This window comes from Plodia interpunctella, chromosome 10 (genome assembly GCF_027563975.2).
Source record: "Plodia interpunctella isolate USDA-ARS_2022_Savannah chromosome 10, ilPloInte3.2, whole genome shotgun sequence".
Classification (NCBI taxonomy): Eukaryota; Metazoa; Arthropoda; class Insecta; order Lepidoptera; family Pyralidae; genus Plodia; species Plodia interpunctella.
This window is the reverse complement of record NC_071303.1, coordinates 2,143,361-2,166,176: the sequence shown is the minus strand read 5'-3', so window position 1 is coordinate 2,166,176 and position 22,816 is coordinate 2,143,361. Positions and strand designations below refer to the sequence as shown.

Sequence of the window (22,816 nt, the reverse complement as noted above, 5' to 3'; positions counted from 1 at the left end):
AATGTCAGAATTTTATAAATGAGTTTCTGTAACATACGATTTGTATCATAAAAAGTTTTTTAGAAAAGGGATGGATTGATGATGGATGTTTTTTTACACTTTGAATGGAAAAACGACTGAACAGATTTTCATGATATTTCACGCGCAAGTAGAATGAAATCTAAATTAACTCATACATAACTCCGAAATTCTCGCGAGAGCCAAGCCCCTGTAATAAATCAGAATTATCTCATTTGTGATTATACTTTCGCGGAATAAAAAAAAATCACATTTTCTACATGCCAATCCTTACCCTTATACTAGCGGCCCGTACCGACTTCGCTCGGGTTGAAACATAATAAATTATACACCTAAACCTTCCTCAGGAATCACACTATCTATTGGTGAAAACCGCATTAAAATCCGTGGAGTAGTTTTTGAGTTTTAAATCGCGACGTCTGTCTGTCTTGGTAAAATTTAGGTGTTGAAATGCGACGGGCCGCTAGTTTCAAAATAAATAAGCGCGATCACGAGCACAAATGTTTGCTAGCGCCGGAAATTAAATACAAGTGAAACTAAAAATACCGATCTTGGCGACTGAAGTTTACATTTTCATGTGTTTCCAGAGTTTCAATTTCCATTAAACTATCGTTTTCACTCGCATCGGTTCCAGCTGCCTAGCACTGCGATGACTTTTCTTTCCCGCCACTTTAATGAACTTGTTGTGAACTTGCAATTTTTGCTACACTGTAACTACTAAGTTATTCAGAACTCCACCGGGAGGTTTCAAAAGGTTTTCTTTTAGTGCATTATTATTTTTATGTTTTCTGAAAATTGTGTAAACGTTATTAGTGGCCAGTGTTACGCCTTTTCATTTTTAATCTTTGTTGTCATTTCATTTATTTAAAAAAAAATTTTATTCCATAGATTTACAATACGTAAACAACCAATTTTCAAACAAAATGTTTTTGATATTTAAGTTGATATATGTACAAGTTGTTTTATTTTTATGATCACATTTCCCAACTCTTCATTTTGATACTCAAATGAGTATCTTTAGAGAGATAAAAGATATTTCATTTGTAAAAACACGTGTTTTTGCAAATGAAATACGTCACGTGTAAACTGATACATACAATCTTTTTAGACTCAACATGCCTTACCATAGTGCTTGCAACATGCTTTCTTCATAGTCGTATTCCTCATGGCTGAGGGTCGTGGTCATTACGTGGAATGAAACAGACACAACAACTTTCTTGGCATTATTAATGGAGTGGTTTGTATTGCCTTCTCCATTTCACACACAAGTCAATAATAATTAACCAGTGTGCAGGTTTTATACGATGTTTTCCTTCACCGGAAGCAAGTGGTGGTCTATGAAAACTACTATACATGACTCAGATTGGTATACAAACTCATGTGGCACGAGTAGGATTCGAACCTGGGACCCTTCGATCCACAGGCGGGCGTCTTAACCATTACACCACCACAGCTTCCTTACACCAGATGAAATAAAATTATTTTCTTGTCAAAATTATTCGTTAAAAATATATATTTTATTTACTACTTACTCCAAAACTACACTACTAATGGACAGTTAATTAAAATGATCACTCGCACAAAATCAACTTTATATGTACGAGCAAAGACTAATTAATATCCAATATAAAAGTAATCAATTTTATCTAGGGCCGGTTATTATCATAATCATCCATTATTCAGAGACCCCCACAGTTTCAGGACTTCCATTAGATGCTTAAAAGGAAAAGGGGTCAAGTGGAATTGGCCCACCAGTAATAATTTGCATAGCATGATTGTCCAACCGATTTTGTTTATTGCGTACAAGGGATACTGCTTTATTCACAGGTTTAAAGGGCCTAATTGTAAATTGATATTGGTTTACGTAAATTGGTTACGTGTTAGTCAAACAAATGAAAAAAAAAAATTATATGTATTTTAAAAAGTTACCAACATTATAACAATGTCTACTTTTCTTTTTCGCGTGTTAATTAAATTGCGTTTATAAGCTCTTACCCGCCGATTCGCCCGCGTGAATTTCCTACGGCAACATTATTTTTTTCCGGGTACGGTACCTGTCATATATCCATCTCCGTATTTCAAACTACGTGTATGCAAAATTTCAAGAAGATTGGTAAAGCGTGAAGAGGTAGCAAACATAAACAAACTTACTTTCGTATTTATAATCCTAACTAATATTATATTATATATATATATATCAAAGTTAGGATTAGTGACGACCGATAAGACGCAACCGCTACAGTATTATCTGTGGCGTCATACAGATCCTCCAGCGCGCTGGTGGTAGCACACACAGGGCAAGACACCATATGTACCATGCCGCTAGTTCGTAGCTTGTGAGACATTAATTACTATATAATATAAATAGTGCATGTGAATTCTATCTATTTTCTATTCAATCTAATTTCTAAATAAAATTATTTAATTTGACATGATTTGGGGAGAAGTACCACACAGGCAAGCAGTTTCTGAGCAATAATGACAGTGTCACATGGATAAAATGAATATGTTACGGCGTGTGCTCCCGTTTATAGAATAGCACCCTTATATATATATATATCTTACGACTCACGAACTCATAGCCTAAGCAGCTGATATACAATAATAGCATTCGCAAGTAGGGTTAAAATCGACTGGTTATAAAATCACAGCCGTATTTTCAAAATTTAAATTTCTTCGCGTCCCGAATGCATCCTGAGACACACGAATATGAGAGAAATAATATCCTTACGAATCGTACCGCGTTTATTTATTAACTGAGTTTTGGACGCGGCTTCGTCCGTTTGAATTTCCCCTGTGAACTGAATATATTTAGATATTTTCCCTAATTTCCCACGGCACGGGTACGCCTGTGCATAAATATTTACAATAAATCTGTTTCACATGAAACTTTAACAGTTAATTTTTGAGTTATATTGCTTTCGTTTATTTCCCATTTTCATCCAATCCAACCCGAAGGAAAGGGATGAAACTAATAACTGAACTGAACGACTTCAGACTTACATAATGGTACATTATTTAATATTAAATAGCCGTTTGTGTCCCAGTATTTGGGCAAAATCCTCTCGCACTTTCTTCCACAACGCTCGGTCCACTGCTATATCGTGCTATTTTTTATTGAACTTCTTCAGCTCGTCTCTTCAGCAAATCCGTGGATGACCCGGTCGCCTTTTGCCATTCGTAGTAACCCAATCCGTCACTTCGACATTCTGATAACATCCTCTCTCTGAAACCCAGACTATTGGTAGACATTAAAATTGAAAAATAATAAGTATTGAAAAATAATAACTATTACACCACCACAACTATGAATGCAGTTACTAGATTTCGTAGATGTGGCGATGTAATAGTTAAGACGGGCGTCTTAACCAGTATAAACTCGTGTGGCACGAGTAGGATTCGAACTTGAAACCGTTCAATAACAACTTTATTTTCTTTCAACAACTGAAACAGGCGAGCGCCTGTGGATCGAGGATGGCAACATACTGTACTTGACAGAGATTTGTGGAAGAAGGAAGGAAAGGCCCAATACCAAGAAAATGGGACACAACAACAGGCTAGACGAAGAAGAATTGGTAAGTAGTGTATATGTAGTTTCCCCAGATGATAAAAGCTTTATTTATTCGATTTATTTTTATTATTTTATTTATTTATTACTTTTATTTATTCGAATTTGTTTTGTGGGATGAAAGCCTGCTCTCTATTTAAATTGTTTTTGCAAATAAATAATCTTTGTCTTTGTCTTTATAAAATCCTTGTTAGTACTAACATTATCATAACACTATAATTGGTCACTGTCGTGTTTTTTGATGGAAGTCACCGCCGAATCACGCTCTAAGACTACGTCACAACGGGTGATTAAAACGTAACTTTACACCCTGACGGTACTTAGCTGGCAAACATCCGTTGTAAAGACAGGGTTTTAGTGACAAACGTGAGCGGATTTCATAAGTGTCTTTTGTTCTTAGCGTTGAAGGACGATATCTGCTTGCATTTTCCGCAAGAATAATATCCGCTTGCAAAGTATTTTTCTCTCCCGATCAGAAAGTCTAAGTAGCAAAACGTCCAACAAAGCAAAACGACTAATGAGCAATCTGCCTAGCTAGCTAATCGCTAATGTAGCAAAACGTCTAACTATCAAATGGCCTATTTTCCGCACAGTCTTTATAAGACTCAAAGATTGTTAAATGATCAATTTGTGGTTACTAATAGTTACTATTTTTGTTGTTCGAATAAACAATTTTTCTTTCTTTCGAATGGTTGTTTATATAACGCTGCGTTGAAGTCTGTTGCGCTGCCGCTTCGTTTCCCCCGTGCTTCTATAATCTAGTAGATTTAACTTCATGTACTTTTTTGACGTTGACAGAGATGTATTTAATCTCAAATTGAAAATTACTGATACTTCATTTTTCTAAAAACTGAGTAAGTAAATTTTGTCTCTAAAAGGCACCGATGTACTTAGATTTATTACATCTAGTATGAACTAAAATTAAATTATAAATTTAAGAAACCCCCGATTCTGAAGTTTCTGGCATCCTTTCATTCGCTAAAAAAGAACTGACGGTTACATACATACATTTTGGAAACATAACTAAGAATACTCTCGATTAAATAAATTAAAAAAGTAGATCAAAATCGATACAGCCGTTTGGCTGCTACGACGCCACAGTGAGACAGACAGATACACAGACACGTTAAACTCCCCTCCTTCTGCAGTCAGATGTTAAAAAAATAATTTAAAACGCTATCTCTGGTCACTTGGCACGACGAAGGAAACAAGGAGCGGTAGCATATTTGAGCAGTACTAATTGAGGCTCGCAGCCGCTGGGCAAACGTACGTGAGTGTACACGGAGATCCTTCATATAAGGAACTTTCTACTAATTTATTTGGAACTATTCATTTGTCTCACAAAAATACGTTGGTGTTACTGAGATTAAAGATCAAATAGTGATATCACTAACCTATCGCCTATTTTTTACCCTTGACGGAAAAAGAGGGGTGTTATAAGTTTAACCGCTAAGTGTGTATGTCTGTCTGTTTGCGTAAATACGTGGCACCGTAGCTCATCAACGGGTGAACCGATTTGTATATGGTTTTTTTTTATTTCATAGAGAATTTTTATGCGGTGGTTCTTAGATGTTTGATCAAAATTGATTCAACCGTTCAAAAGTTGTAGCGAAATAAATATTGAAAGTCTGGGGTTTTTAATTTGTCTAACAAATAAACGTGTTTTGCAGGCAAATAGGCATAGCCGTATGCCTATTTGCCTGCAAAACACGTTTATTTCACTTGATGGTAAGTGCTGACCACTGAGACAGGCTGTGGTGACCACCACAGCCTGTTAACGCCTGCAATTCCAGGTGTGTCACACACGCGTTTACTTTGTGGTCTAGGATCTTTTGCCATAACCATGTAATTACCCTCTCTCACCCTTCAAACCGGAACACATCAATGCAAGCGCTGCCGTTTGGCGACAGTAATGGATGAGAGAGTCCCATTCAAACAACCTTTCTACCGACGTCTACCTCTGGTAGACTGTCTATTTGGAGAATCTCCAGTTTATCTCTTTCCTTTGATTGACTTTTACAACCTGTGTTTATACTATACAGCAGGCACATTTCATGTTTTTCTTTTACTCTCAAATTAGCATGAAAATCTTGTAAACAAATTATTATTATTTATAACTAGCGTCCCTATCCAGCTTTGCACAAGAGTTTTCGGTAATAAATTATCTAAATAACAGTGAATTTTGTATCTGATTCCAAAGTTTAAAGGCAGAATACTCATGTTTTTGCAAATATATAATCTATGTGTTTATCTTTGTCAGAATGCTTAGAAAAATATCGATGCGAAGCCGAAATGACGAAAAGAGATAGGTATATTTTGAGCGAAAAATGTGAAAATAGTAATTTCACAGTAGAATTAGGAAATCCAAATTCATAGCAAATGGCAGCTGCAGTATCCACTACTCCCCGAGGAAATCTGTTGACTGATGATCACTAGATTTCAAGAATCTAGGTTACAACAGATTTAAATAGGAAGGTGCAACAAAATTTAATCTATTTTAGTTGTGACCTGAATTTACATCATTATTTAAAATGTCAAAATTTAAATTAAATAAAAAAGTATTTTTAATAAAATTATTGAAAATTTAAAAAATATATTTACAGATATAAAAAGTACAAAACATTCGAAATCATGTCGTAAATAAATTTAGTTTTTTTTATAAACATACAAACTAAAGAGACATACAAACTAAAACTAAAAACTCTGTCCAAGTTCCTCTCAACTGTAAATACTAACGTCGACACTTTGTACAAGAGATCGCGTCGCAAGCATAGACGGGTTTAAACCCATTTTTTTCCCCAGTATATTCTCGAAAAGGCAGGCGCAAACCCAACTATACTATTTGGCATTGACTTTACAGGAAGAAATTAGGAAACCAAGCATTATACCAGTATACCGGTATAAAAATATCGGTATATAGCGTGATCGACCGGTATTTTATATCGAAAAGATGAACAACAACATAAGTAAATCAAATACTTTATTGCACTAAAAAACACACAATTTTGACAATTAGAATAAAATGTACAATAACCTTATCATAAAGCCAGTCTCCTCCAATAAAGCCTACCACTATCGATAAATATTCATATTTTTACCGATGTGAAAGATTAAAGTATTAAAGCGGTATCTACCGGAATTATGATAACGGTTTACCTCTATACCGAATTATAATTACCGTTTACAAGTATACCTACCTACATTTTAATCGGACTTTTAACCGGTATTTAGGTGTATCCATATTACATTAGTGTATCGGTATTCCGTATATCGATATTGACATATCAATATTTAGTTTAAGATATTTCAAATACCAGTAGCACTTTTTATACCGGTATAGGTCACGTGGGTTTATATCGATATTATGAAATTTTTGCCGGTATTTCAAACTCTAAAAATACTGGGCGCAAACCCATCTCCTCGCAAGACCGACTTGCGTCTACTCAGTTTTATTTCCTTGCAAGCACTTCAATCAGTTACACTTATCTTGAACGTATTCTTGTGTAGTTTATTTAGTTTTCTGCGATTGAGAATACACAAGCAATATTGGTTCAGTCAATTTTGTCTGTCTGTATTAAATATATTTTCTACGTATCGTAGCGTGTTATCCAGCCTATGTAGCACTTCATATCCTTCCGTCAATGCCGCACTGATGGACAACAATTACATCTCCAAGGGGGGATAACATCAGGTTGGTTATAAAATCGAGAAAACCGAGTTTTTACTACATGGTTCTGTCTGACAACAATAAAACTTATGTCAAAAATAAAATTAGAGTTACTTTCGAGTAAATAGGGCTGAAATTGTGTTTATTAAAATATTTAATGAAAAGGCCACTCGTTTTCCCCGCGGAAATCTGCGATCAATCAAAACTTTATAACAGGTTTTTTAACTTTCTATATTGAACCATTTATTAAATTAGGTAACCTTTAAAATGGGTTGTATTATTTCCCGGTTAAATGGATAAGCTTTGATGATGAATTACTAAAAAATGAAACGTGTTTGTCATTATCTAAATCTAGTTTTCGTAATTTTGAACCTTATTTCCTGTCCTATTCTGAGAATTTTGAAAAACACTTTATTCATAAATCCCATGTTTTATCGAATTTCGATACTGTGGACTCTGTCTACTCCGTAAGGAATAAAAACGGGATACTGTTTCTGTATCTAGATCTATCTTCAAACAGCAATACTATTCATTATACTATATACTATATAGATACAGAATTTCTGTACCTGTATCTGTCTTCAAACCTAAATACTATTCAGCGTCTAATCTTTATTAGCAGAATTAACTTCGGATTGAGCATATATTTAACATAAATTCTATAAAATTACCCATAACTGAGCCAAAAAATGCTATTAGATCAGGTGAATCGTGTAGAATAAATAAATAAATAAATATATTAGGACAAATCACACAGATTGAGCTAGCCCCAAAGTAAGTTCGAGACTTGTGTTATGGGATACTAACTCAACGATACTATATTTTATAACAAATACATATATAGATAAACATCCAAGACCCGGGCCAATCAGAAAAAGATCATTTTCCATCATGACCCGACCGGGGATCGAACCCGGGACCTCTCGGTTCAGTCGCTAGAACCTTACCACTGCGCCACCGAGGTCGTCGTAGAAATATATTTGTATAAATATTTATTGTATAGAAATATATTTGTCTTGAGCACATACACTTTTATCCCGAGACATTTAGAAATAAGATATATTTACGAGATAGCCCGCATTGTACAAATGAAGATATACGTTAAGCTTTTCACTAAAGGTAAGTTGCACCGTCAAATTTGACGTTGATTTAAAAATGCGTGGCGCGCCGCGCTGTTCTGTGGTGCGGGTACATAGCGCCTTAATAATATTAGTCATATCGTTGTATGGCATTATCCTAATCGGTTTGCGCGGCGGTATTAAAGTTTAAAAATACATATATCACTTTCTAACAACATAAAATGGAATATAAACCGGTAAACAAAAATGTTTTCACCCACAATGTGAATAAATGGGTTTATGGTGATCACGATGTTGGCTCCCCGCCAACACTTGGATTGAAGCCTGAATGTGCGGAGATTTCTTGTGCCAAGCTATGCTTGAAAAACTATCTTTTCCGGTCGCACTTTATTGTGAAAAAGTTTTTAAGAATAGTTTTATAGAAAAACTACGGATAAGCAACGACCTATTTATTGGTATTTTTTAGAGTATTCTTACTCTCATATGGACTGGGATCTGAATTTCTTATCATATATTCGAGTTATGGCTATTTCCTGAGTTTTGATAAACATCATAGTCTCCCATGATCCAATTCTTCTTCAACATTTTTTCTGATTAGATCTCAAAAGTTATATGCTATAAATACAAATGGCTTCTTCCCGGGCATGGCTTTTCGATTCAACTTTACAAAGTCCGCATCTGTGATGGCATTTTATATAAAGGATAACTCATAATCTTTAAGTGTTCGTGAAATTTTAAGCAAAGATTTCCTCAACGTATGTCCTTTAATTGATTGGGGTTGCTTCACGAAAAATTTATATTTTTCATATAATTTTCACAATTGTATTATAGAAGTATTTTATCATAGAACGCCAAATTTAGTTAGGTTCAATATAAAGGAATTTAGCATGACAGCAGATCAACCCAACCTGACTCATGATCAAATACGAGGAGGGCCGACGCTAAACATTGGGAAAAGATAAAGATAGAAGCATTGGAAAAGGTAAGGAAACAATTTTATTTGTTAGACAAATTAGAAAACCCCCAATTTTCAACATTCATTTCGCTACAACTTTTGAACGACTGAACCGATTTTCATGAAACATGGCCAAGAACACTCTGGATAAAATTATCTATGACACAAAAAAAAACTAAACGAAAATCGGTTCATCCGTTTGGGAGCTACGATGCCACATGACAGACAGATATACAGACTGACACGTTAAGCAGCCCTCTTTATTTTATTTTATTTATTAAAGAAACCAACAGCGTTAACAAAAGGATACAATACAAATTCTTATTCAATAATAAGGCCAATAAACTTTTTTCCTTTCTCTCACTATTACAATAATATAGTCGATTGTTACAGATGCAGAAATGAGTGAGACTAATACTAATAAATGTTTCAGGAAAAACAAAAGAAGTACGAAGGAAGTTAAATGGGGTTAAAAGAAGAAGAAGAAGCGCGGAGGAAGAACCAGAATTCTATGTTTTCCTTTCGCTCCCAAACAAGCATCTAATAATCGTATATTATTATCAAACAATATCAATGTTACAAAGCTGTAACAATCGGATTGTACCTAAGCCGAATACGATTCGATTAAAATCGATTCCCGAAACCACTTTCCGCATTATCAGTCGAATTGAAAATGAGAATTCGCGGGATCCGATTCTGTGTTGCATTTATCGAGATCGGAAAAGGTATTATGATTTGCAACCTTACATTCCGATGAAATGGTGGTAGTACATACCATTTTGTGGCATTTGGTTCTGTTTAGGACCACACACCAAAACGGGTAAGCATAATAACATAGATGCAAAACAAGGACAAATCATACAGACTGAAGTTCCAAACTATATAGATACTAATCACAGATGAGACTAGCTGGGCCTAAGTATTTATGGAATAAATATTAAGCCCTGTCTTTAATAATTTAAATAGCCTGACATATGAAGTAGATATACTGTACTTATACAAAAATGTACCGCGCTTATTTCATCAACCGACCGGTTGTTAATCACCCGAGACACAGACCTTTGTCTAGTTGTGTTGATGACCTCCCGGAAGGAAGATGGAACAGCCGCCCTTTCTTATACTTCTTTTACTATGTATCTAATGTATTAACATACTTTGTTGATTAAGACAAAAATAAAGAACTATTAATCTAACATTACTATATTGTTGTACACAAACATACATAAATAAAAGTCCAAAACCCAGGCAAATCTGAAAAAGATCATTTTCCATCTTGACCTGACTGTGGTTCGAACCCGGGACCTCCAGTATACCAGTGTAAATTTGAGACAGAGGCAACGGCGTCTGTCTCGTCAATATCAATGCTGGACAACTGTTTAAATATTGATTATTAAACTTTTAAACACGTTACACATTATAATTACAAACGCGGAACCGAAATTAAAAGTTTGAAAGGTTCGTCAAGTAATTCCCGAGTTGGTAAATATTTAGAATGCTTTTAGAATAAATTAATACCGTATGAGGAAGCCTGAGCGACAATCACATTTTCATTACCATGTAATGAAGACATTATGAACTTTTAGGCGGATTCGACAGGAGCTGTGCTATTATAATAATAGCATAATTGTTATAATAACACAGCTCCTGTAATATACCGCCGTGCAGTGCCCCGCCCACCTGGAGCGACCTAAACTAGATTTCGTAATTTATGAGCGACAAAATTCTATTAGAGGTTCACAACTCCGCTTCAATTGGCACAGCATAGCTGATTACTGACTAGTAAACTCGACTGAGTTCGGCCCTTAGATGTTCCGGTAGGCCTTTGTTACTATTGTATTCCTTAAAGGAGGTGTAGTGTAGGAGTTGCTTAGATTTAAGATTATTTATATGCAACCATAGTCTAAACACACGTCCCATTCGTGGGTAACCACAAACGTTAAACGATAAAATAGGATGATTCAAGTATTTATAAAAAATATTTTTTTAAAACGTCATGGTCACCGATGCATTACCGATTTTTTTAGAAAGCGATAGACTCTTTTCTTGAAGGCCCCAATGTCGAACCTATTAGGGAACACCGTTGAGGGACTTCCCTCAACTTGTGAGTTTTAATTTACAGCGTTACAATGTTATAAGAGAACTTATAGTTTAAACATGCTTTTGCTTAGTATTTAAGTTTAAGTTTAACTTATTTCTATTCTATTCTAAGTTTCAAGTTACAGTAGGTACGTTATGTCTCTTTCTCTTTAAATTGACAGAAAAAGACAAAACATAAAGTTCAATAGGTCACTATCGAACTTTATATTTTGGCTTGGAAAACTATAATTTGACTTAAAATCAACTTAAACTTTTATATTATTCCATAGTTTAGTAGAAAAAGAAGTGACGTGAACTGTAGTTGAGCGCCAATTGTCAACAAAAAATTGCACAACTCCAACTTGTACTTCTACTGCATTACACCCGCCTATTAAACTCACCGACTCCCGATATGGTGCGTAACTAATTGGAAAACTTTAGGGAAGTTTTGTTTGACATTGTAATGGACGGCAAGGTTTAGGAAATTCGATGAAACCGAGTAACTGAACGCATGCGATTGATCATATTTGGAGTGATCCTATTCTAGGACGGGAGCTCACGCCACTATCTAATACAAATCCTATTTTTTAAGATACAAAATTGAACTTTTCCCCAATTCATATTGTCGAATATATATTTTTAAATTCAATTTTTTTTTATTCATGTCGTTACTCATAACACACATTTTAAATTTGCCTTTCAGCATAATCCAGAAGTATGGAAGCCAGTGTTCTATCTCGGACAATTTATTATTTTGAGAATAAGAATATATTAGGAAGTAAAAATGGGACGAAATGATCGAGACAGAAACAAATAAAGAAAAAGAAAAGCCATAACACTGTCCGAAAAGAAAACACAATAAAAAAAAGTCAAGACAACAACAGCTGTTGTGCTACAATTTTACTTCATTTCCTAGACTGCTCTTATTTTTCTAGGAGCCTTATACATATTATTTGTTTTGTTATTTGCCATTCAGGTGGATAAGTGCAGATTAACAAAATTGCTAAAGTAACCTAATGAATGTCAGAAACCTCATTTAACACCATAGAACAAACACCATAGAAAAAACATTTTAAGGCTGATTATAATAGTGCGAACAGAGCCACGCTTCTTCAGGGCACATATTTCTGTAATTCAAAAAGCGATTTATTGTATATGTACTATAATAAATAAATAATATAAATAAATAAATAGCTTTATTTCAAGACTAAGTCTCATAAATTTTTAGTAACTATTATCTTATCCTAAGTGCTATAATAAGAACTGGAAAAACTAAATCATATAACAAGTAAAATTTTGCAATTTTGCAAAGAAAATGATGTTTTACTATGTGTGTTATATGCACTCATACAATGAAACACGATAATACATTACATACTAATACAATTTATTGTTTTATCTGTGTGGTTTATCTATAATTATATAGGCTTTTTTTAAACAATAGTATTTGAACGTTTGAACTTTAATCTAAAATGTTCGACCAGTATATATATGTACAGACATAATGTTTCCTGTAGAAATTGTGGAGTATTTCAAAGAGCTGCATCACGTACAAATCACAACACGAAGGGTAAAAGGCGCCCTTAAATAATTCATGAATTCTGTTCATTTTCGGAAACTGGCGACAGCGGACGTCACCGATAATGTTATAAAAAGGCTATTCTGATAGCAAATATATTGGATTTTCTTGTTTGGCCTTTACAAATTACTACTTACTTGCTTTATAAACTAAATATTGTTACGCCTTTTTGTATTTTGAATGTAATAACGTCTCTTCAGAGTTTAATATATTTAGTGCATCAAATTAAACTAGTGACATTTCGGAATCTATCATAAATCAATCGCTTGAATCAAAAGCGTCAAAAGGTTATTTTTATATATTTATTTTATTTGTTGGGAAGATTATCGGCTAAATATTTTATCTATGGCTAAATAGATAACGTAGATAGGAAATATAGACGTAAATAGAAATTATTCAATTAAAGAATCGTTTTATTGTTTTTAGGTTGCATTCTAGTTCAACAATAAGATGTTAGACAGCCCGAGGCACCACTGTGAGAATCTCGAAATACTTTTAGTGCATATCTGTAAGTTTGCTATCATCCTATATTCATTTTAAACTTCTCAAGAACGAGTAAGTTCCACCAGCCGTGCAGACACTAGCTTCACCCAATGATTCCACGAGGAATTTCTGTTTACCCCTACTGCGTAATGGCGGGAAAATATCGATATCCATTAAACTCGATATAAATTTATTCTGGTCACGGCGTGCGTACATAAACTAGCCCCTTCAGCTTGTTCTGTGAGCAAAAGAAAATAGAATATGCCAGCTGATTGTCCTCCCACGTAGACTGTAAAAGTCAATCAAGGAATAGGACCATAAATATGAGATTATTCTCATAACCTATAGGATAGCAACCTGTCACTATATATCTGAATTCCTCAAATGAACCCGCCATTCAGTGAAAGGCCATACAGTTTGCGAAACTTGCAGGCCATGGCCTGCGAGTTTCGCAAATCCTGGCTCTGTCTACCCCGTGAGGGAAGTATACGTGTTACATCTGTATCTTTATTGTTTATACTGATAAAACAAATTTTAGACATCTGCTAGTATTGTGTGTTAAATTTTAGTTGATAGCCAACAATTTTCGTATGGTCTAAAATAGTTCAATCTCAACGCGACATTGTCATCATATTAGCCGTGTATTATCCGGCAAATTTGAATAGGCTTCAAAAATGTCGGCTCAAAGCGGCAGGCATAATGGCTGACCTAATTAATGTGCATTTTGCATCCGCTCCTTTGTGGTACAGCGCATGGGCGTGTACCTTGTATCAGCTAATATTAGAAACATAAAAAAGCGGCCAAGTGCAAGTCGGACTCGCCCATGAAGTGTTCCGCTACTTCCTAGATCTCGTTCAAACCCATTTTCAATGGAAGTTTACATAGTAAATGTACATCATATATTTTTTTGAGTTTTATCATTCTCTTATTTTAGAAGTTACAGGGAGGGGGACACATTTTTTTTTCTATTTTTGTGTAAAATCTTAATGCGGTTCACAGGTACATCTACTTAGCAAGTTTCTACTTCTTATAAAAAAGTGGCTGTGACATACGGACGGACGGACAGACAGACAGGACGAATCTATAAAGGTTCCGTTTTCGCCATTTGGCTACGGAACCCTAAAAATCTAGCCGGTGCTGAAATTACCATGTAGTAGGGGCCGTCCATTAATCACATGTTTTTTTTTTCAATGTCAAAACAAATTATTACTTGCCTATGATATAGTCATGGAATTAGTAGGTACTCCGTACAATTACTAATTCCATGGATATAATATTTTTTTAGATTCTTTCTGATATTGAAAAGTAATTAGAAATTTCTTTAAGGCGCTATGTAGCTATGCGCTATGTAGCCAGGCGCCCACCAAAATCCGTTAAGTCGGCTGTGACCACATTATATATTTAAAATAGAAAACTATTAACACTTTCTAGAAATATTTTTCTTTATCTAGTGTATTATGACGACCTCGGTGGCGCAGTGGTAAAATTCTTGCCACTGAACCGAGAGGTACCGGGTTCGATCCCCGGTCGGGTCATGATGTAAAATGATCTTTTTCTGATTGGCTTGGGTCTTGGATGTTTATCTATATATGTGTTTGTTATAAAATATAGTATTGTTGAGTTAGTATAGTATTGTTGATATAGTATATAGTAGTACAAGTCTCGAACTTACTTCGGGTCTAGCTCAATCTGTGTGATTTGTCCTAATATATTTATTTATTTGGCATAATCTGTCCTGAGTCTTAAGATATTTAATATTTTTCGTTAAAATAATAAAAGAAATTAATACAAATGTTATGGTTGCGTCAATAACGGTCAATATTTGAGCAGGCTAAATTGAGTACAGCAACATATACCGAATCATAACATTTAGCTTTGGATTGTTCTGAATCAGTAAATTACCTATTGTTAGTCGATTTTCCGCATCTGTCGTTTCTATACCGAAATTCAATGGACATATTCACAAAGAGACTTTATCAAGTGCTATTGACAATTTCAACCCATTAATAAATGGTAGACTAACCTGCTGGGGCCATTATTTAAAAAAAAAGTCAAAGCATACTTTAATCTAAAGTATGTGTTATCACTATCGCGCTTTATATATATTTGAAAATGATAGAGACAAAACAAACATAATAATTGAAGTATGTTTAAACTTTTTTATGAATAACTTAGTTTCAAAGCATTTCAGTATAATACCCGTCACGTAATAAACTAATTAGTACCACTAGTAAATTAAAACACTAGACAAACTATGGAAAAGGGAAAGGAAGAAGGTCTTGGCAAAAGTGACAAACCCAAGTTAGTTACTTAGCAGTCAAATCTAGCACTTCCTACTGATATTATAAATGCGAAAGTTTGTGAGAATGTATGTGTAGTTAGGTATGGCGCTAGTGTGAAGCGGTGGTGGTGTAATGGTTAAAACGCCCGCCTGTGGATCGAAAGGTCCCAGGTTCGAATCTCCACCACACTACTCGTGCCACATGAATTTGTACACCAATCTGACTCGTGTACACTACACGTACGTGTAGGAAACATGTACACTAGTTGAATATTGACTTGTGTGTGAAATGGAGAAGGAAATAACAAACCACTTCATTAGAGATCCACAGAAAGTTGTTGTGTGTGTATAATTCCACGTAATGACCACGACCCTCAGCCATGAGGAAAACGACTATGAAGAAGAATGTGTAGGTATGAATGTTTATTAATTACATCTATAATAATAGTAGAATTAGTGGGATACTCCTTTTTTTTTGTGTACAATACACCGAAATTGTCACGAAAATGAAAATATACGTCTGAATTCATCATTTGATTTTTTAATATCAAAGAAAATTATGTCATTGACATTGAAAGACCTATCGTGACCTAACCTTCATTTCTATATTATTCCCACAGGAAACTCCCAACTGTCAGTCAATAACGCAATAGTTATCTAGGGACTGAATTAATTAACATTATTTTACAAGCATTTATGTAAGTACTAGCTGCGCCCCGGGGCTTCGCTCCCGTGGGAATTTCCGGATAAAACGTACCCTATTTGTGTTATTCCAGGTAATATTCTACCCGTTTTAGTTTCATAACAATCGGTCGAGTAGATTTTGCGTGAAAGAGTAACAAATAAATATACATACATACACACATCGTCACAAACTTTCGCATTTATAATATTAATAGGATGTTTGAATTTCCACCCAAACTTATATCTCAATTTTGAAACAGATATCTTCAACCGAATGAGCTGAAGTTTTGTACACACGTTTTGTTTGGATGACAACGTATTATTATGATAAGCATGAATCAGATGGTGTAACTTGGCGCGGCTCCCGACGAGGGATCTCCTCAATGGTGAAGGAAAACATCACGAGGAAACCCGGTTGATAATACAGTTTAAGTTCACTAGTGTATGGGTATGCTATAATGCTTTCAACTGAAAGTTTTCCGTTGATTGACATTAACAAGCAAGGTACAATTTAATTACAGGCACTAATGACCTCCCATGCCACCGGCTGAGTAATGAGCGCGTTTTATTTCTCCGTTCATTGTTAACGGGCCGTATACGTTAAGTTCAAGTTGTCTTCATTTTTAACCTCAAAAGCGACAGTGATCCAATGATTAAGATGAAACTAAAGTCCCAAAATCCGCATCATGCAAAAACTACTAGATGGCAATATGGTTTTCACAGCCTGGGGGTAGGGGATAGTCTAACTTAAAATTTCATCGCGATACCTTGCTTAGAACCCGAGATATTGATAATAAGAAGTTATGAGAGGTATGAATTGTATAGGCCGGTCTTAAAATCAGAACTGTATCTTTAAAACTAAACGGGTTTCACGCATCTCAGCAGCCTAGACGCAACACATTATCATTAAATACATTTAATTAAACACATTTTTAACAATAATCACTTAATAATTTATAAATAAATCTAGCAAGATTTTTCTACTTAAATTATTGTTATATCGAGCTCATTTGTATAATAATAAATAAATATTACTTATTCAATATTCCCTGTTAATAAGTGTTTCGTATTAACATTTATTTTTACGTTGTGTTTGTCTTTTAAAAATTAATTAATTCATAACAGCCATCTAGGGTCTCCCCAGTAATTATAAATACTCTATTAATAAAACTTAGGAAACAAATTAACCCCAAATCAGTAAACCCTCAATTCCCACAAGCTTTACACAAATTTATTTTCTTCGAAAGCCATTAGGCATTTTCGGACATAAAATCATCATTTGCCCTCAAAACCGTGATTATATTTCATTACAACTTTATACCATTTGGTGAATACTTTCTGATATTAAGGAAACCTTTTCATCACTAATTGATTATTTGAAGTTGCTTATGGCAACGGAGTTAAATTTGTGCCCACTCAATCAAAAACCTATTTAGTATATAAAACTGTATTTGTAATTGATTCTGAATTTTTGAGGCTATTGATATTAAAGATAAAAATCAGTCTATATATTTTACACATCTTCCGCCTTTTGCGCTGTATTTTTTGCTTCATGCAATACACGAATTTTATACGTTTGATTATAGCTATAATATAATAATGGTTAGCTAGGAAACAATGCTTTTAGCATTAAATTAGACAAGTATATTAATAATATACACATTTAATTTAAAATACTTATAATATTATATATTATAAGATACATAATATATTACATAATATAATATATTACAAGATACATTAAAGGACAGACCTTTGTTACTATGAAGTATGTATATGCACTGTGTACGTCTCGAAGGTAAGGTTTGGAACATGGTACATTTGGAAGGTATATCCAAATATTTAACATACCTCCCAAATATAATGAATGAATACTAAATGAATGATGAACGAATGAACCAATTCACCACTATATGGATGGCTATATATACCCAAAAGCAAAGGTTTATGGCTCATTTAGGTTATTATATTTGATGCATGAAAACATGGTTTGATGTTACGTATTCCACTGACTTACATCTTATACAGTTACAAATATTGCAAATAACAAAGTACAATATACGTCCTAAATAACCTAGCATAAAAAAAGCTATAAAAATATAACTAGTAAACAAGAGGCAATTATAATAATAGGATTTGTTAGCTCTCAATTCTCATCTCAAACCAGACCGGTCTAGATTTTAGGCATTCGCCACAAAGGAAACATATTGCGCCTAGAGGCATGTCTAATAAATTCGACAATTTGCTTTAGCTTGAAGACAAACATGTCATAATTTAATATTATCCGAGATTCACAATTTCCTCACACAGCAACGAGTTCTAATACAATTTCTTAACAACACTCTGTGAGTCTTATGCAGATGTCGGTAATTACCTCGTTTCTCCCTTTGTGACATTCATGTTTCACCCTTTCCCTAAGTGACAAAATAATGTGTACTAACATTTTCTGACAGTGGAACTACTATACTGCACATGGAAGTTTCTCTTCTTATTTAAGAGCTATGCTCTTAGTACGAGTACTTATACACCACTACTCTCTATCCTCGACTTTGTCTCGATACGACACAACCGTCTGCCTTCTCTTTCAGTTGGCTTGCATAACTCTTCTTCGGTTTCTCTGGATCTCTTCTTCCTTTCACCTTTCCTTCAAAATTAGTTTTAAACTCGCGCGAAACCCTTTCTAAATCTATGGTTTCAAATAAGGCGTCGTGTCGTGTCAAGTGGACAATCATTCTTCCCCTCCTATTTTATATGTCAGCAATCTTCTTTTTTCGTTTCCAGCACTTCTACATTGCTTTTTCTCTCTGTCCAGCTTACTTTAGCCACAGATTACATAATACCCAAGCCATCTTATGTCACCACCATGGAAGACATTTAGGAAAAATATATGAGACATTTTGACGTCAGTCAGGGTCAATAGAAACCATTATGATAATTTGTGAGAATTTTTGTCTATAGGTACATTTTTACGCGCATTTTGCAAAGGCATATTTACTGATATGAGGTCTTCAAACTTTTATCGCACTGAGATATTTTATGAATTGTAGTTTCTACATTTTCTTTCAAAAAATCTTTATTTAGTAATTCTAAGAAAACAGAATTTAAAGAATATAGTAAATAACACATAACTGGATGTTTCTCTAACTTGATATTAAAAGATATAATTTAATATGATTGTGTAGTCATTTTCTTGTACAGAATAATAAAATATTGAATAGATATAACTATACATTCCGATAATGAGAAGTAATTATTACAAAAAAGAAAATAACTTGAAATAAAATTGTTTTCAAATGTTATTGGTATCAATCTTGTATTTAGATGGTGAACCTGAACGTAATATAATAATATGACGTTCAAGTTCAATAAAAGTTAAGTTTTACTAAACTTGAACCGTTTTATATATTCCTAGAAATATTCATATTATTTATTCGCCAACCAAGTGTTACAATGATCTTAAAGTAATTACAATTAGTGCTTGTAACTTAGTCACCCTTTACACGTATTGCTGTATTATGATATTTAATAGAAATTTATTAATTATCATGTAATATATTATATTTACTTTCATATAACTATATTACGGTATATAATTGTTTCTCTAGGGACATAACTATATTAAGGCTGTATCTGTCATACTGCGACAGATATACCTACGCGAAATTATTCTCTTACCCGCATTATTCTCTTATCAAAGTTTTACTTCGTTTCCAATCGTTCGTTACCAAACTGAGTAGTAGTTCTAGAACTGAACGAAATTCGGTTTATATCCTTTAGCTTAAACCACAGAATTTGGATATATTATATAATACAAGAGGCATGACAAGTTATTATGCCGCCGCTGGAACTCGTTCCAGTATATTACAAATGATGAATGATGTTCCTTAGGCATCATGTATGGCAATGAAGTGGTAGTGAACAAAGTGAACAAACGTCGGGCCATGCCTCTTTCTGACACCTCGTTCTGACAGAAAATACCCAAGGTTTGGTTTCGTCAAAACTGATATACGTCTCAGAAGTGGAGGAGAGAAATTGGAAAGCGGACCCTGGGCTCCGACGCTCAATGGCTGGGAAGTAACCGAGAAAACGCTCAGATGAAAGAGACGAGAGTGAGAAGACCATTGATAAGGGGATTTCGTTGATGGAAATAGAAAATATGAAGGGAAGAATTATTGGCAACTGCCACTAGATGGCGGTAAGTAGTCGTAAAAGTCATGTCAGATGCCTTTAGGCGACAAAATCTGACATCAGTGTCAGCAATAACACACTCGATATGATGACTGGGATAACGCTCATATGAGAGGTGAGTTGAAACGGGAAACACACAAAGACAATATTTATTGTAGCTCACACACACACTCGTTTATTAATAGGCAGAACGCACTGCAGTATACTTTACTAACCTAATTATTTAAAATTCTACGGTGGAAACCCTTTTAGTTATTTAATCTGTTTTCCGATTCATTTCGCGCTGCTCCCACGAACCTTCATTATTTACTCAACACCGCACTTATGTAAAAGGATATGTGTTTACATTTGATAGTTTCCACTTCTAGAAAAACATTTACACCTTTTCCTATTTTAGGACACGTAAACAAAAAGTACGATTCCCACAATGCATTCTCTTAATTTGTAGATTTTTAAAGTGGATTTTATGCCTACTAGTTTACTAGACATAGATGAACTCAAATTCGCCTTTAAATAATAGTAAATAGTATCGGCTGTGATTTTATAACCGGCCGCCTAGCTGATGTCAAGCCTCACCTCTATTGGAATAATGATGTTGTCTATCAACTGCCAAGGATATGAGTCCCATAGTAGCCTCGTATAAGTGGTCATCACGTCGTGTTTTTTTAGCATTTTAACCCCTCGTCCCCCTAGAGATACGTGGTGAGGTCGGTTTAAGACTAAAAATCAAGTGAATTTTTAGTAAGATACCTATATAGCCTTGGATATGTACCTTTCTAATTGTAAAAGAATATTTGAAATCGGTTTGGTAATTTTAGAGATTACTCGCCTCAAAAATACAAACTCACAAACGCTTACCTCTTTATAATAATAGTATATCCTTAAGTAGAGGTACAAATTATACTATAATAATAATATCACATCACACTTCACGCTTTTCGGTTTAGAAATCGCGCGTTTGCTGAATAAATAAATACACACACATGATATCTTACTACACCCCCCTCTCCCCTTGTGATATAAATTCAACATTCAACGACGAATGGAGCCAATAAATTTTGAACTATCTTTAGTCTGTGTTACATAACATCCATTTTTTTTGCGCTCAAATAGTCTGCTACTCGTAAGTGAGCAATCAAGTGTAATGATTCTGGAGAGAGGTATCATTTGCGTGGTATATCATGAATGGTATCATTATGTGAACAATTCAATGGTAGTACTTGTTAATCATACTGGCATTTATTTGGTTAGGATAAGGACTATTAGACATCTTCAACGATTTGACGTTATCAAAGTTCTGCACAAAAAATATTCTGGGTAACTTTAGCACATTTACGTTTGTAAGACTAGTTTATATTACGAAATATTAATATTGCTTAATCACAATACTGTTGGTTTATGTAAATTGATTTGTATGATCATTTTTCGTTAATACGTAATTAAACCATTCAATTTGCAAAGATGAAAGACAGGTTTTTTTTTTCATAATAAGCGCAAACTAATTTTCTTCCTCTATGTTGAATTCTATACCCTATTCATCTTGGACTGAAACAAAAGGTAAACAAAAAAGGAGAAATTAACAAGCCCAACATTTAAGTAATCGACATGACTCCATAAAACAACAACAACAGCAAAAAATTTAACATTCACAGAAAGTAAGAACAAAATTAACAAAGGAATAACGAGAAATAATGATTTTTTGTTCAATTCAAGGTTTGTTTACCTTTTGTCTCAGTCCAAGATCAATAGGGTATATAGTAAGGACTCTTTTGGTTAACGAAATATTTTAATTTATCAATTTTATTAAAATTGAGACAAGATTTTATGACAATCATGTCCATGCAGTAAATGAGATAATATAAAATAGATAAGACTGGAGCCATTCCTGGTTCATGCTTATCATAATAATAATATATTGTCATCCAAATTAAACGTGTTTACAAAATTTCAGCTCAATCTGTTGGACTTCAATATTAAAGTTGCAAGATTCCACCCGAATAGGCATAGGGGCATACATTGCAAGTTAAATAAAAGCTTACAAAATAGCGTTTGTTTTCGCGCTATTTTACAGCTCAGTTTAGTTTTTATTTTTTCCCAGAACTGAAAATTGTATGTCATACGACCGTCGGCGAAGCGGAGTTTCAACGGCGAAAATGGAACACCATTTGTTCATAAATCCTAGATACCGTTGCATATTTCTAGAATTTTCCTACAAAAATTGGATTTTTACCTAGGTGG

At 34.2% G+C, this 22,816-nt stretch overlaps 1 long non-coding RNA gene across 1 annotated transcript in view; it reads right to left on the bottom strand.

The window, feature by feature from the left end:
* LOC128673007 (uncharacterized) overlaps positions 1–22,816 on the bottom strand; it is a 36,308-nt gene that overhangs the window by 4,132 nt on the left and 9,360 nt on the right. The gene's annotated exons all lie outside the window — the stretch shown is intronic.